Source organism: Chiloscyllium punctatum, chromosome 47, assembly GCF_047496795.1.
Source record: "Chiloscyllium punctatum isolate Juve2018m chromosome 47, sChiPun1.3, whole genome shotgun sequence".
Lineage (NCBI taxonomy): Eukaryota > Metazoa > Chordata > Chondrichthyes > Orectolobiformes > Hemiscylliidae > Chiloscyllium > Chiloscyllium punctatum.
The window spans coordinates 31,785,258-31,797,703 of NC_092785.1; positions in this window are offsets into that span (position 1 = coordinate 31,785,258).

Here is a 12,446-nt window from a genome sequence, read left to right on the forward strand (position 1 = left end):
TCCCAACTGAGGGGAAAGAGTTTGCGCTATTTAGCTGTCTGTATCACTCAGAACTTTACACAGTAGGACTGCAGATAGGCATGGGGTTAGGGAGTATTGTGAGGCCAGATGTGATTACTGTATTAACGCATGAATCGGTTTGGGGAAGATCACAGAACTGAGAGGCCTGTGAGTCTCGAATTATTTGCAGAAATAAGAGGGAGTGACTCTGGAGAAGGTCAAAGGGAAAGAGAAGTTCTGTGAGAGTGCAAGTGCTTACAATAATAATGATGGAGTAGGATTGCAGAAGGGCAGAAAAGGAGTGGATGCAGGAACACTGGAGGCGAATGCAAATAATAAACACAGTGAGGCTGGAGGATGATACAGAGTTCTGGAGAACTGTAGAGTTTGGAGCAGACTGCAGAGATGGTGAAGGCCGCATTTGTCTCGTGGGTAATGTAATGTTATTAGGTTCAGCAAACTGCAAGCTTTGACATAGCCAGGAAAGATCATTGCGGTTGGGAAGGATTACTGAAATAGGGATGTTTCCAGCCTGGAGGTATTGCGGAGATAGGAAGTCATGCAAACATGCAGAGGTTCGAGAGAAAGATTGGGTGAGATCATTGACAGACTTGAAAACCAGACCACTTTGAAATGCAGATGTTTCTGGACACAATGCAGTTCAGTTAGAGAGCACGTGTGGCAGGAGTTACATGATGGACAGCATTTATGTCAACAACATGAGGCTTACTGACACTAATATCATGCCAAGTCAGAATTTGTAATTTCCAGGAATGATGTGAGAACAGAGCGATGGATAATTTACACAACAAATGAGCTGATGCAATAATTTGATGGAAACAAACTCTCTTGATGCTGGGATTTTTCTGGGTCAACCTGAGGCAGTTCCTAGGAAGTGGTGGAGGTTGTCAACAGCTGTTTTCAATGATATTGACCCCAACATTGAATACAGTGTAAGTCCCTGGACCCACCTCCAGCTTTCCTCCCAATCCTTCTGAATGATAGTAACCATGACGTTTATAAACTGCCCAGATTACCACACTTCCTCCCATCTACCTCCAACTCCCAATAATCAACCAGTATCACGAGGCATCCGGAGATAAGAATAACCCCAACACCAGCTAGTGGTGTGAGATTCTACATTATATCAATAATTGGGATTTTTTTTATTGACGTGGAAAGCAGTTTTGCATCTGCATTGATTTCCTTTTTGAAAACTGAAACGCTTCCCTGAATGCAATGGTCTACGAATGGAAATAACAGAGCTGGAAGTGACACTTTGGATCATGATTAGCTTTCCATGATACAGGAGGAAGCAGAGACCCTGCTCCTGCCATTTCAGTTCCAATAATCTGAGGTGAATCTTGGCTCTGGCCCTTGATCTACTGATCTTTACTCTGTGCAGTATCTCCAGCTCATTAACACTGGTCTCCCAAATATGAAACAAAAGCCAAAATATAAATGGCTGCAAAGACTCAGCAGGTTTGGCAGGATTTGTGGGAGAGAAATCCGAGTTAATGCTTCGGGTGCAGTGTCCCTTCAGAACAGAAATGTTATCTCTTCTCCTTGAACTAGGAAGCCTGTGTCCGTATCTTCATCTTCTTTTCGTTCTCTTGATATCTGCTAAATATTCCATATTCTATTATCATGAAGTGCATCTCTAGAATGGTTACCTTTGGTCTTCAATGGTCATTTCTTATTCCCTACTCGCTGGATTTTGAGCTTTTGTCAGGTTTATGCAGTGATTAGTTAAATACTTCTGGAAACTGTATATTTCACGTTCTTTTGAACTGAGCTCTGACATTGGATAGAGGCACCATGTAAATAATTGTGCTTGTACAGCAACTTATATTGCTCAGCGTGTATCCAACTTGTTTAAAGATTCAAAGATTTCATTGTTAACTGATCTGGGAGACCAAAAATATGGAAAACATATAACAGCCAGAGATTTACGAACTTTCCAGATATTGCAAAGCGTAAAATCACTGTCTAAATTCTACTGTTCAGCTTGGGCTCACTCTGCTCGTCTTCCTTACTAAGACCCCTCAGTCACTTACAGACTTGTCTTGTAAATAAAGTGTGTGCGACTGTCAGATCATTGAGGAACACAATGTGAAATAAGGCAAAAATGGGTTTAAATCCACAGCAAATGAGTGGAATCCAATGCAGCAAGAGTCAGCAAAGTAGCTGCGCTTATTCCTGCTGTAAAATAGCCGGTTCCTGGTTATATGTTTTTCTCTCAAATCTGAAATGCCAAGACCATTTTTAAACAAAGCAGAATGTCGATTGTTGACACAAATGCAGTGAACAATTACTCGTGCAATATTTATTTTTCAGTTTGTGGCAACAAAAACTGACAAAGCGATCAAAGGTGAATGTGACAGTGAACTAGACAGAACAGTCAGTGAAAATGACCAGTAGATCTGCTGTTGCCATGGCCACCAGATAATGCGTTATGCAAGCAGCGAGGCCTCACATTCCCTGGGACAGGATCAAAATCGACATGGAATTTACTGGCAGAATGGTAATGGTAAAATGGCTGGGAATTAATTAACGCTATTTTCTATGTAAGTATCTAAGCAATCTAAATGGTAGCTACAACAGCAAGATAAAATCAGCCAGAAGTTTAAGAAAATACGAGCACACAGGTAAATCTGTAAGTTTCCAAGAAGAAATTGCCTCTCAGGTCCTTCCTAAGTCTTTCCCTTCTCACATTCAACCTATGCTCTCCAATTTTTAATTCTTCATCCCCTTGGAATAAGGTTAAAAACATTCATTCTGTGTCTGCCTTGCATGATTTTATGCACATCAATAAGGACACCCCTCATTCTCCTCAATCCAAGGAATATGGTCCTCTCCTGGCCAACCTGTCCCTATAACTCAGGTCTATTAATTCTGGTAACATCTGGGCAAAACTTTCCAGTATTATTTGTGTCTTTCCTGCAACAGGGTGACCAAAACTGAACACAATACTCGAAGTGCAACCTCACCAATGACTAATACAGTTGTAACGTAATGTCCCAACACCTATACTCGTTGCTTTGTCTGATGTAAGCCAGCATGCTATGTGCCTTCTTCACCGTCCTGTCTACCTGTGGACTACGTAATTGTACTCCTGGGTCCCTCTGTTCCGCAACACTGTTCGGGACCTGAGCATTTACGGTGTAATTTCCAACTTGGATTGACTTTCTAAAGTGCAACACCTCACATTTATCTGAATTGCATTGTGTTTGCCAATCGTCAGCACACATCCTTGCAATCTTTGACAACCTTCCTCGCTATCAATGATACCTCCTAATTTTGTATCATCATCAAACTTTCTCATCATCCCGATCATTTATACAAGTAACAAATGCCGAAGATCCCAGCACCAAACCCTGCGGCTCACCACTAGCATCAGGGCACCAGCCCGAGGCACGATCTTTCATCAATTACCCTCTGATGGCTAACATTGAGCCAATGTTGAATCCAGTTTGCTCGCTCTCCCTGTATACCATATGACCTAGCATTCACGACCAGCCTGTCGTGTTGGATCTTGTCAAAGGCCTTACTAAACTCGATTTCGATAACATTCACTGCCCTATCCTCATCAATCCACTTGGTGGTGAATTTAAACTTGCAACCATGCAATGGCCAGGAATTGAACCCAGGTGAAATGCTTGGAAAGCAGCAACGTTCAAAACACTATATTTACATTGCTTATTGATGGGCTTCTGAGCGTTCATTGATGATACAGGTGAAAATGGTTAGACCCAGAATATTTCCTGAGGAACTCTTGCAGAAATGTCCTGAAGGTGAAATTGCTGACAGGAACAATAACATCAGTCTTCACTCCTGAACACACACAACATGGGTGCGGGTGAAAAATATGCACTACCACACTTTGGCGGTAGGGTAGGGGCATAAAAACAAACAGAAGGATCTGAGTTTCTGTTCACTTTGAGAGCTGGCTCTGAGGGAGCTGGATCACATGCAAAATAAAAACAACAGTCTTCCTTCTTGCTAGTTATTGCTGTCACCAGCAGAGACTTTTCTTTGGATTTTAATTGACCGTGGTTTTTCCTTGGCCTCCTGGTGTCACACTTGGTCAAATGGTACCTTGAGTTGAGGGGAGGTCCTCTCTCTTCCTGTCTGAAGTTCAATTTCTTTGAAAAAAGACTGTAATCAATCGCCATTGTGGCACTCAAACTGGTCATCAGTAAGCAGGTTATTGATGACCAGGTATTGCTTGTTAGCCCTGTTAATGACATCTTTGTTCCCATTTCCATGTTAGAGAATGGAAAGATGAGACGTTAATTCACAACATCAGATTGGCCCCGATTTTTCAGTGTAAAACATGCCTGGGAACTTTTCACATTCTCGGTCCATGCCAGTGCTGTTGCAGCATCAGAAAACATTGGCTCAGCAGATGACAAGTTTTCAATATTTAAGTTGTCAGGACCCACAACCTTTTCGGATTTAGTGCCCCCTGTAATTCCATAACATGAGGGAGAGTGAATTGAATTGGCTGGAGACTGGGATCTGTGAACATGGGGACCTCACGAGAAGGCTGAAATGGATGAATGCCTTGGTATTTTCGGTTGAGGATTGTTGCAAATGCTTCAGCTTTATCTTTTGCAGTGATGTCCTGGACTCCCCCATGACTGAGGGATTATTTGGTGGAGAGCAGACTTCTCACCCAGTGATTTAATTGTTCACCATCTTTTTTGAGTAAATATGCCAGAGCGTGTATCTGCAGAACATTGATGTGATGCAAAAAACAGAAATTACTGGTGGAACACAGCAGGTCTGGCAGCATTCGTGGAAAGAAAGCAGAGTTTCATTGGTTGTTTGATCACGGAGCTCTGTCAATCACTTGTTGCAGATAAAAGTCGTCCTGTTCAGTAGCTTCACCAGGTTAGAACCTCATATATTTGTTTTCAGTTCTGCTGTTTGTATGTCCTGTTGAACCAGTCTGAAGACTTCCTAGTCCTTTTCAAGATAGTAATTTTACCAGCTTCCCCCACAGAGCCATAGGGTCATAAGGCATGGAAGCAAACCCTTCGATGATTCCAGTCCAAGCTGAACATACTCCCAAACTAAACTGGTCCCACTCACCTGCTCCTGACCCATATCTCTCCAAACACTCCTATTCATGTATCCATCCAAACGTCTTTGTTCCATATATACACCACCCTCTGCATCAAAGTATTAACCCACCCACACCACGACAAGATCGCTTTGCATTCTTTCCCCTCTCACTTTATACCTATGCCCTCTAGATTTGGACTCTGGTACCCTGTGGAAAACCTTGACTATTTTACCCTATCCATGCCCCTCATGATTTTATGAATCTCGATAAATTCTTTCCTCAGCCTCTGATGCCCCAGAATAAAAAACGCCCCAGACTATCCACCTCTGACTCGAACTCAAAACCTCCAGTCAGCTATGTCGGGCAGATAGTCTATGATTGTCTGTGCAAGGTATAATTCTGATGCTGCAGATGCCCCACTAAACTTCATGGACAACTCGTCATAAGTTGGTCAAGCTGTTTGAAGTCTGTCTCATTTCACACAGAGACAGTGTCTTATCACATAATGCAGCATCTATAAAATGTGGGTCAGGTAGATTCGTGGCAATGTTTTTAGAAGTGTGCCAGCACAATCTGCAGGTGCTGCTGCTAAGCCTGTCTTGGTGATGGATACTGAAGCCTCCCACACAGATTCAATTCTCTGTCCTCTCCACATTCAATGTTGTGTTCAAACAGGGAAATTTGAGGGATGCGATAATTGATATTCACCAGAATGTTTCATGTCCGTGTTTAACCTGATGCCAGGAGGATTCATGGGGACAGCCATCAATTCTGAGCACTTCCAGGGTAACCCCCTCCCCGACTGTATCCCACTGAGCTGCAACCTCTGCTGGGTCTGTCCTGCCAGTGGGACAGGACCTGCCCTGAGATTATCATAGTTTTGTCTGGGACATTGTCTGGAATGTGGGATTCTGTGAGCGTGACAATGTTTGATTGTTGCTGGAACAGTCTGGGAGAAATATACTGCAGGTCAGGTTTATGTTTTATACAATAATGTGCAAACCACTCTTTGTTTCTTTGGCTCTTATGATCAAACCAAAATAACGGTTTTATTCAATTGAAGATTATTCACTTCAATAATCACAATGCACACCTAATAATTGCTAAATTTAGTAACGATCCTCACTAGCTGATTATTGCTCACTTCAATAAATGCAATAAACAGCTGAATCATGTTTAGATGAGTAAACACATGACCTTTGCACTACCATATACATCAATAATCCGATTGAAAAGCTGGAATCTAAATATAGTCTTCCTGGACAACATTGGCACCACAGGTAAAGAGTGACCAGCTACTACGTATCTCCAGACAGCTCTCAATCTGGATCTGGACAGTTATTCAAACATTTCCTCACAACAGACAATTTAAATCTGTTCTTGAACAAGGGGGAAGTGCATGGAGCAGATTGGCCAAAGGACTCGCACAAGGCTCAGTGCAATTTTTACCATTTATACAAATGAGCTGCCACTGTTTCGTCAGTTCGTCCATGTTTTTGACATCTAGTGAGTCACGTCAGTTTCATACTTTTACACTTGAGCGCAGACACTTACTGAAGGTGTTCGAAAAGTGATGGACTACGTGGCATCTTGCATTGAATCCCTCATCAACAATATCCAGTGTATGTCAGCTCCACAATCGCAGTGTCTGAACAGAATTGTGCATCTACATGAATGGCCAGCATGATCCCAACTAACATTATCGTGTGTGAACCAAACTTGAAATTTTATGAAGATGTTTACAATATCATACTTATCATTAACAGCAAAGTGTAATTATTGAAGATCATAAATGCTTTGATCATAGCCACTTGATGTCCAATGAACAAATCCACCCATTTGTTGAGTTCAATTTTCAGACTGAAATCTAATGTAAACATAGCGCACAAATGATGAGTCTGTTTATCGCAACAAGGATCAAATTATTACTTGGCCCAAGCACTTTGAAAATATCCTATTATTGTTCCCTCGAATGCAAATATTCCACTTCCTAATTGTTTTCATGACAATAATTTAACTCTGTTTCCAAATATTCCAGATACGAGAACATATTAAATTGGTTCTATCTATCGAGCATGTGAGTAATCTGGGATATGAATCTCAGTTTCTGAGTGATGGTACGTATGTATGCCGTGCCTCTGAAATACTGACAGATTGTTCCAAACAGCATATCACTTCAGTTCTTCACAACAAGCAAGGTACCGCCTGCACCCAACCAGCTTCCACTCACAAAACATCAAACCCTGTGACCACCATTAGTCATGATTGGACAACGTTTTTACTGAATCCTAATCCATTCATGGGCATCGTTCGTTGGGTCAGCATTTATTGCTCATCTCTACTGGTTGCTGAGAATGTGTTGGTGAGCTGTTTTCCTGAACTATTGTTGTCTGTGTGCTGTGATAGACTCACAATACCGTTATTAAGGTCTGTAAATAGACAGGTAGGAGGTTGGAATAACACAACAAGCCAGGCAGCATCAACGGGTGGAGACATCGATGATTTGGATGCAATCCTTCTTCAGGACTGGGCTAACTGGAGGTGGAGATGTCGACGCTTTTTTGTCTTTAATGAAGAAATGTGATGCAGAGATACTTACAGAAAGGTGATATATTTCCAATCAAGGAAGACGATTGACTTGGATGGGAATTTATCGTGCATGGTGATTCCATGTATCTGCTGCCTAAATCCTTTGTGATGATGTGGGTTTGGAAGGTTTTATTTGAGGAACTTTGGTGAATTTCTGCAATGCATCTGGTAGTTGGTTCATATTGCTGCTACTGAGAGTCAGTGGTGGAAATAAGATGGATGTAGTGGCCATCAAGTGAATTGTTTTATCCCGGATAGCGTCAAGCTTCTTGAGTGTTGTTGCAGCCTCACTTCTCTCGGCAAATGGGGAGTGCTCCACCACACTCCTGATTTGGATCTATCACATGGTGGACAGATGGAAGTCATGAAGTGAGTTATTCGCTGCAGTATTCCTCGGTTCTGTCCTGCCTTGTCACCATTGTATTTAAATGGATTGTCACCTTCGGGAGCCTGGTCAATGCTAATCTCAACATGTTGATAGCTGACGAATCAGCAACGGGAACACCACTGATGTCACAGGGCGATTATGTGATTCTCTGTTGTTAATGTTGAGCACTTTCTTGCATTTATGTGTCATGTATGCGATTTACCACTTTTCATTCCAAGCCTGGATATTGCCCCGGTCTCACTGAATTTGGATAAGGACTACTTCAGTTCCTGAATAGTCGCAAATACTGCTGAACACAGTGTAATCATCAGCGAATATCCCATGTCTGACCTGTGATGGAGGGGAGTCCATTGATGAAATTACTGACGATGGTTAGGCCGAAGACACTCCTTTGAGGATAGAGATGCCCTGCAGCTGTGTTGACTGACCTCAAAGAACCACAACTTTCTTCTTTACTGCCAGGGATGACTCCATCCATTGGAGAGTTCCCCCGATTTCCATTGCGTCCAGTTTTGCTCAGGCTCCTTGAAGCCACACCAGGCCATATGCAGCCTTGAAGTCAAGGACAGTCAGCCTCACCCCACCTCTGGAATTCAGCTCTTTTTGTCCATGTTTGGACGAAGGCTGGAAAGAGTTCAGGAGCTGAGTGGTGTCACTGAGCAGTTTGTTGTCTGTCAGTGAATCACGGACTCTCCTGCTGACTCTCTCCACCCATCATCTATTCTTTAGGTCGTGGCTTCTTTGTTTCATCTCAGACTGTAGTTGCGTTTCTGCTTGTTTCCTTTAGCTGGAGTTATGGTGGAGCTGCCGGTTCAGGATACCTCACGTTTGCGATCTTGAGATCATGGATCTCCTGTCATTCTCACTGAGCCAGTCCTGGGGTTTCCTGGTTGAGAGGCTGAGGGTCTCCACACAGCTGCTGACTGGGGAGGAGTTTAGGGTGGACCAGATGCTGTGGGCACTCTGTCACTCTGGTATCTTAGTCATCATCAGGTCGGCTGTGAGACACTGCCTGATAAAAATTTCCTTCGGTGGCAGACAGAGAGTTCGAGGCTGGTGTGGAACGAGTCTTTTGTCCTCTCCATTGTTTCAAGATTCAGCGCAGAGGCAGAGACAGCTGAGAGGACTGCTTCTGGTCCAGGGTATGTCAGAGGATCATGAGGAGATCAGTTACCCGACAGGGGATTTGTTGGAATGTCTGTCCAATTTATTTGTTGTGGTGAAGCCGATCCCATTGAGACAATGTTCTGTGTTTGCTTTTCCAGAAAAAGGTTACCTGCCATCTTTTTCTTTAAGTTGCCTTTCTCCTGCCAGTCATTTCCCACTCACAGCGGTGATGTCTATGTTGTAATGCGGGGCGATGGCAGCAGTGTATCATTCAGGTCTATTGGTGTTGGTGTTATCCATCAGGTTCCTGATAGTCCAGCTCCCAGATTCATTTGCGGGTGTGGCAGGGTTGTGATGGAATCTGCCCGTTTGTAGATCCTTTTACTGAGGAGTGGTCTCTGCACACTAATCACCACATGGTCACAACGGAGGGAGGTCTGGAGCAAATGACAGGGAAATTCCGAGAGAACTGAAGACCAGGCTCTGCTTAAGGATCCTGTTGGGCTTGTTGGATCAGGGACTGGACAGAGAGGGCTTCCGTTATCTCCAGTTAATGGAGGGACAAGAAACCTGTGATGGAAATGAGCAGCTGCTTTTTCCTGTTTCTGAAATACTCGCTTCTGAGTTCAGGGGAAAATCTATTTCTCCTACTTGAGGAGTGGCTGAAAGACCTTCTTAACAGTGTAATTACCGAGCAGACCGTATCTGCCAAGAGCATACAAGGAAATGCTCTTGTCTTGGGCACTGCCTTCAAGATCCAAAAAAATACAAATGAAGATGATGTTAATTTTCCAAATCTGATGTTTTATTTTTCACTTCAACAACAAAACCATCGTTCGGACAGAGGATTTTATTTATTATTTCAGAAAGAAAGCCACTGCACCCCAACCCCGTAGATCCTCCATCATACACCCATCGCATGTCAAAGTTACTCTGAATCTCCAAAAGTGCACAATACCCTCCTTCATCAGAGAGTCTGAGTGGACTGGAGGCAGACAAATAAAATCGATTAAAATACCCAGAATATAGCTTCAAAGCCAAGTGAGAAGCTGCAGGAGATCTCACACGACACAATGAGCATTGATGGTGGAAGGATGAGTGGTTGTGAATATGGGTCAAATCCAGGGTCTACACTGTTCTGCATCAGGACAATTCTCTTGAGTGTTGTCGGAGGTGCATTCATCCAGGCAAGTAGAGAGTGCTCCATCACACTCCCAGCTTATGCCTTGTAGATGCTGGGAAACCTTTGGCTAAGAGGAAATGGGAAGAGCTCAGCAATAAGTTACACTCTGCAGAATTCCCAGCATCTGCACTGCTGTTGGTCCCACAGGATTTGTTTGGCTACGCCTGTTCAATTTCTGATCAATGGTAACTGTTGGGAACTTAATCTTGATCATGCCATTGAAACACAAGGACCTTGCTCGAGATGTTCATGCTGCAAGAACTTTGTCCAGGTCTTGCACCATTTGAACGTGGACTGCTTCAGGAACTGAGGTCCTTCAAATGGTGGCTTCACAAACAAACAAAGATTGTTTGGTCTGTTCCTTTTCCCGCAAGCTGCCTGAAAGTCCACTAGTTCCTCTCAGCAAACAGTTTGCGGTTCACATCTCGAACCACATTGTATTCAAAGAATACCAATAACAAAAGGCCAGTGAAGGTTTCATCACCTCTACTCTTCATCACCTCTGGTATGTTGCCCACATTCTCATTTGTGAAATCTCTCTGGATAATCAAAGTTCAAGGATGGGAATAATTTCTGGCAGGAACTAGCTGCTTATTTTTCGGAGATATTTGAGGTGTTGGAGGTGATTTCCTTAGAATCCAGGAGCAACAATTACAGTTTTATATGCTGTTGCGTTGTTTTGGAACTTTGGAAAATTAATTGAAACCAACAACACTTGTAAAAGGGACAGTAACAGAAAAAGCAAATACCGGGTGAGGTCAGTGCAGGAGAGAGAGAGAGAGAGAGAGAGAGAGAGAGAGAGAGAGAGAGAGAGAGAGAGAGAGAGAGAGAGAGAGAGAGAGAGAGAGAGAGAGAGAGAGAGAGAGAGAGAGAGAGAGAGAGAGAGAGGGAGAGGGAGAGAGAGATGGAGAAAGAGAGAGAGAGAGAAAGAGAGAGAAAGAGAGAGAGAGAGAGAGAGACTTCACCACAATGAATCTGCACAATTACTGTCTTTACTGTTTGAATTCATGTCTCGCTGGACATCAGAGTGCGTCTGGGAAAATGAACAAACAGTAAAATTCGCTCCTGAACTTGGAGGAAACTGTTTAGGAGAGGTCACAGCACATAAACAGATAAGTGAATATTTTAAGTGTGGGCTTTCAGTAACTTTGCAGTAGCGAGTTAACCGGGATCATTTTTTGTTAATATGTTTTATTGAGCTATGTCTCTTGATGAAACGTAAGAATATAAGCCACAAGTATTAAGTTAGCCTGGAGTGGTGTTTTGTTGAGCGATGAGAATGGGCTATTTTCTCTGTCATTGTATTTGCAGATTATATCTGCAATGTATGCCATTGGTTGTGAACCCTATCAAATCGATTGGATCGTTGGAGAGAAAATGAGGAATTCACAAGAGCAAGTGGGTGTGATGGATGGCAGTTGTCGGAAGGGAGAAAAGTCACAGATACCGGGTCACATAGATGGAGTAACTCCATGAATGATAACACAGGTAGGTAGGTAGTGGAGGAGCCTTCTGTGGCTTTCTCCATTTCAAAAAAGTATACTGTTTTCGAAAATGTAAGGGGTGATGGATCCTCAGTGGAATGTTTCATTAACCGTCAAGTTTCTAGGCTCTGGAGTGGCTCAAATGCAATGAGGGTATGTCGGTTTCCAAGAGATCGATTGTGTTAGGGGACTCTCTAGTCCAAGGATTAACAGACACTTCTGTGGCCAGCAACGAAAAGTAAGAATGGTGTGTTGCTTCCCTGGTGCTAGGATCAAGGATGTCTCAGAGTGTGGGCAGATTGTTTTCAAGGGGAGAGGGCACCGCAGGAGTTCATCGCACACATTGGAACAAACGAGATAAGAAGGGAAATGATTGAGATTCTCAAGGGACATTACAGGGAGTTAGGCATAAATTTAAAAGGAGGCCCTTGAGAGTAGTAGTATCTGAATTAGTCCAGTACTACGAACTAGTGAAGGCAGGAATAGTGGAATAGAGCAGATGAATGCATGTCTGAGGGGCTTGGTGCATGGGAGATGGATTCACATTTTTGGATCATTGGAATCTCTTTTGGAGTGGAAAAGACCTGTACAAGAAGGACGGATTGCACCTCAATTAGAAGGGGA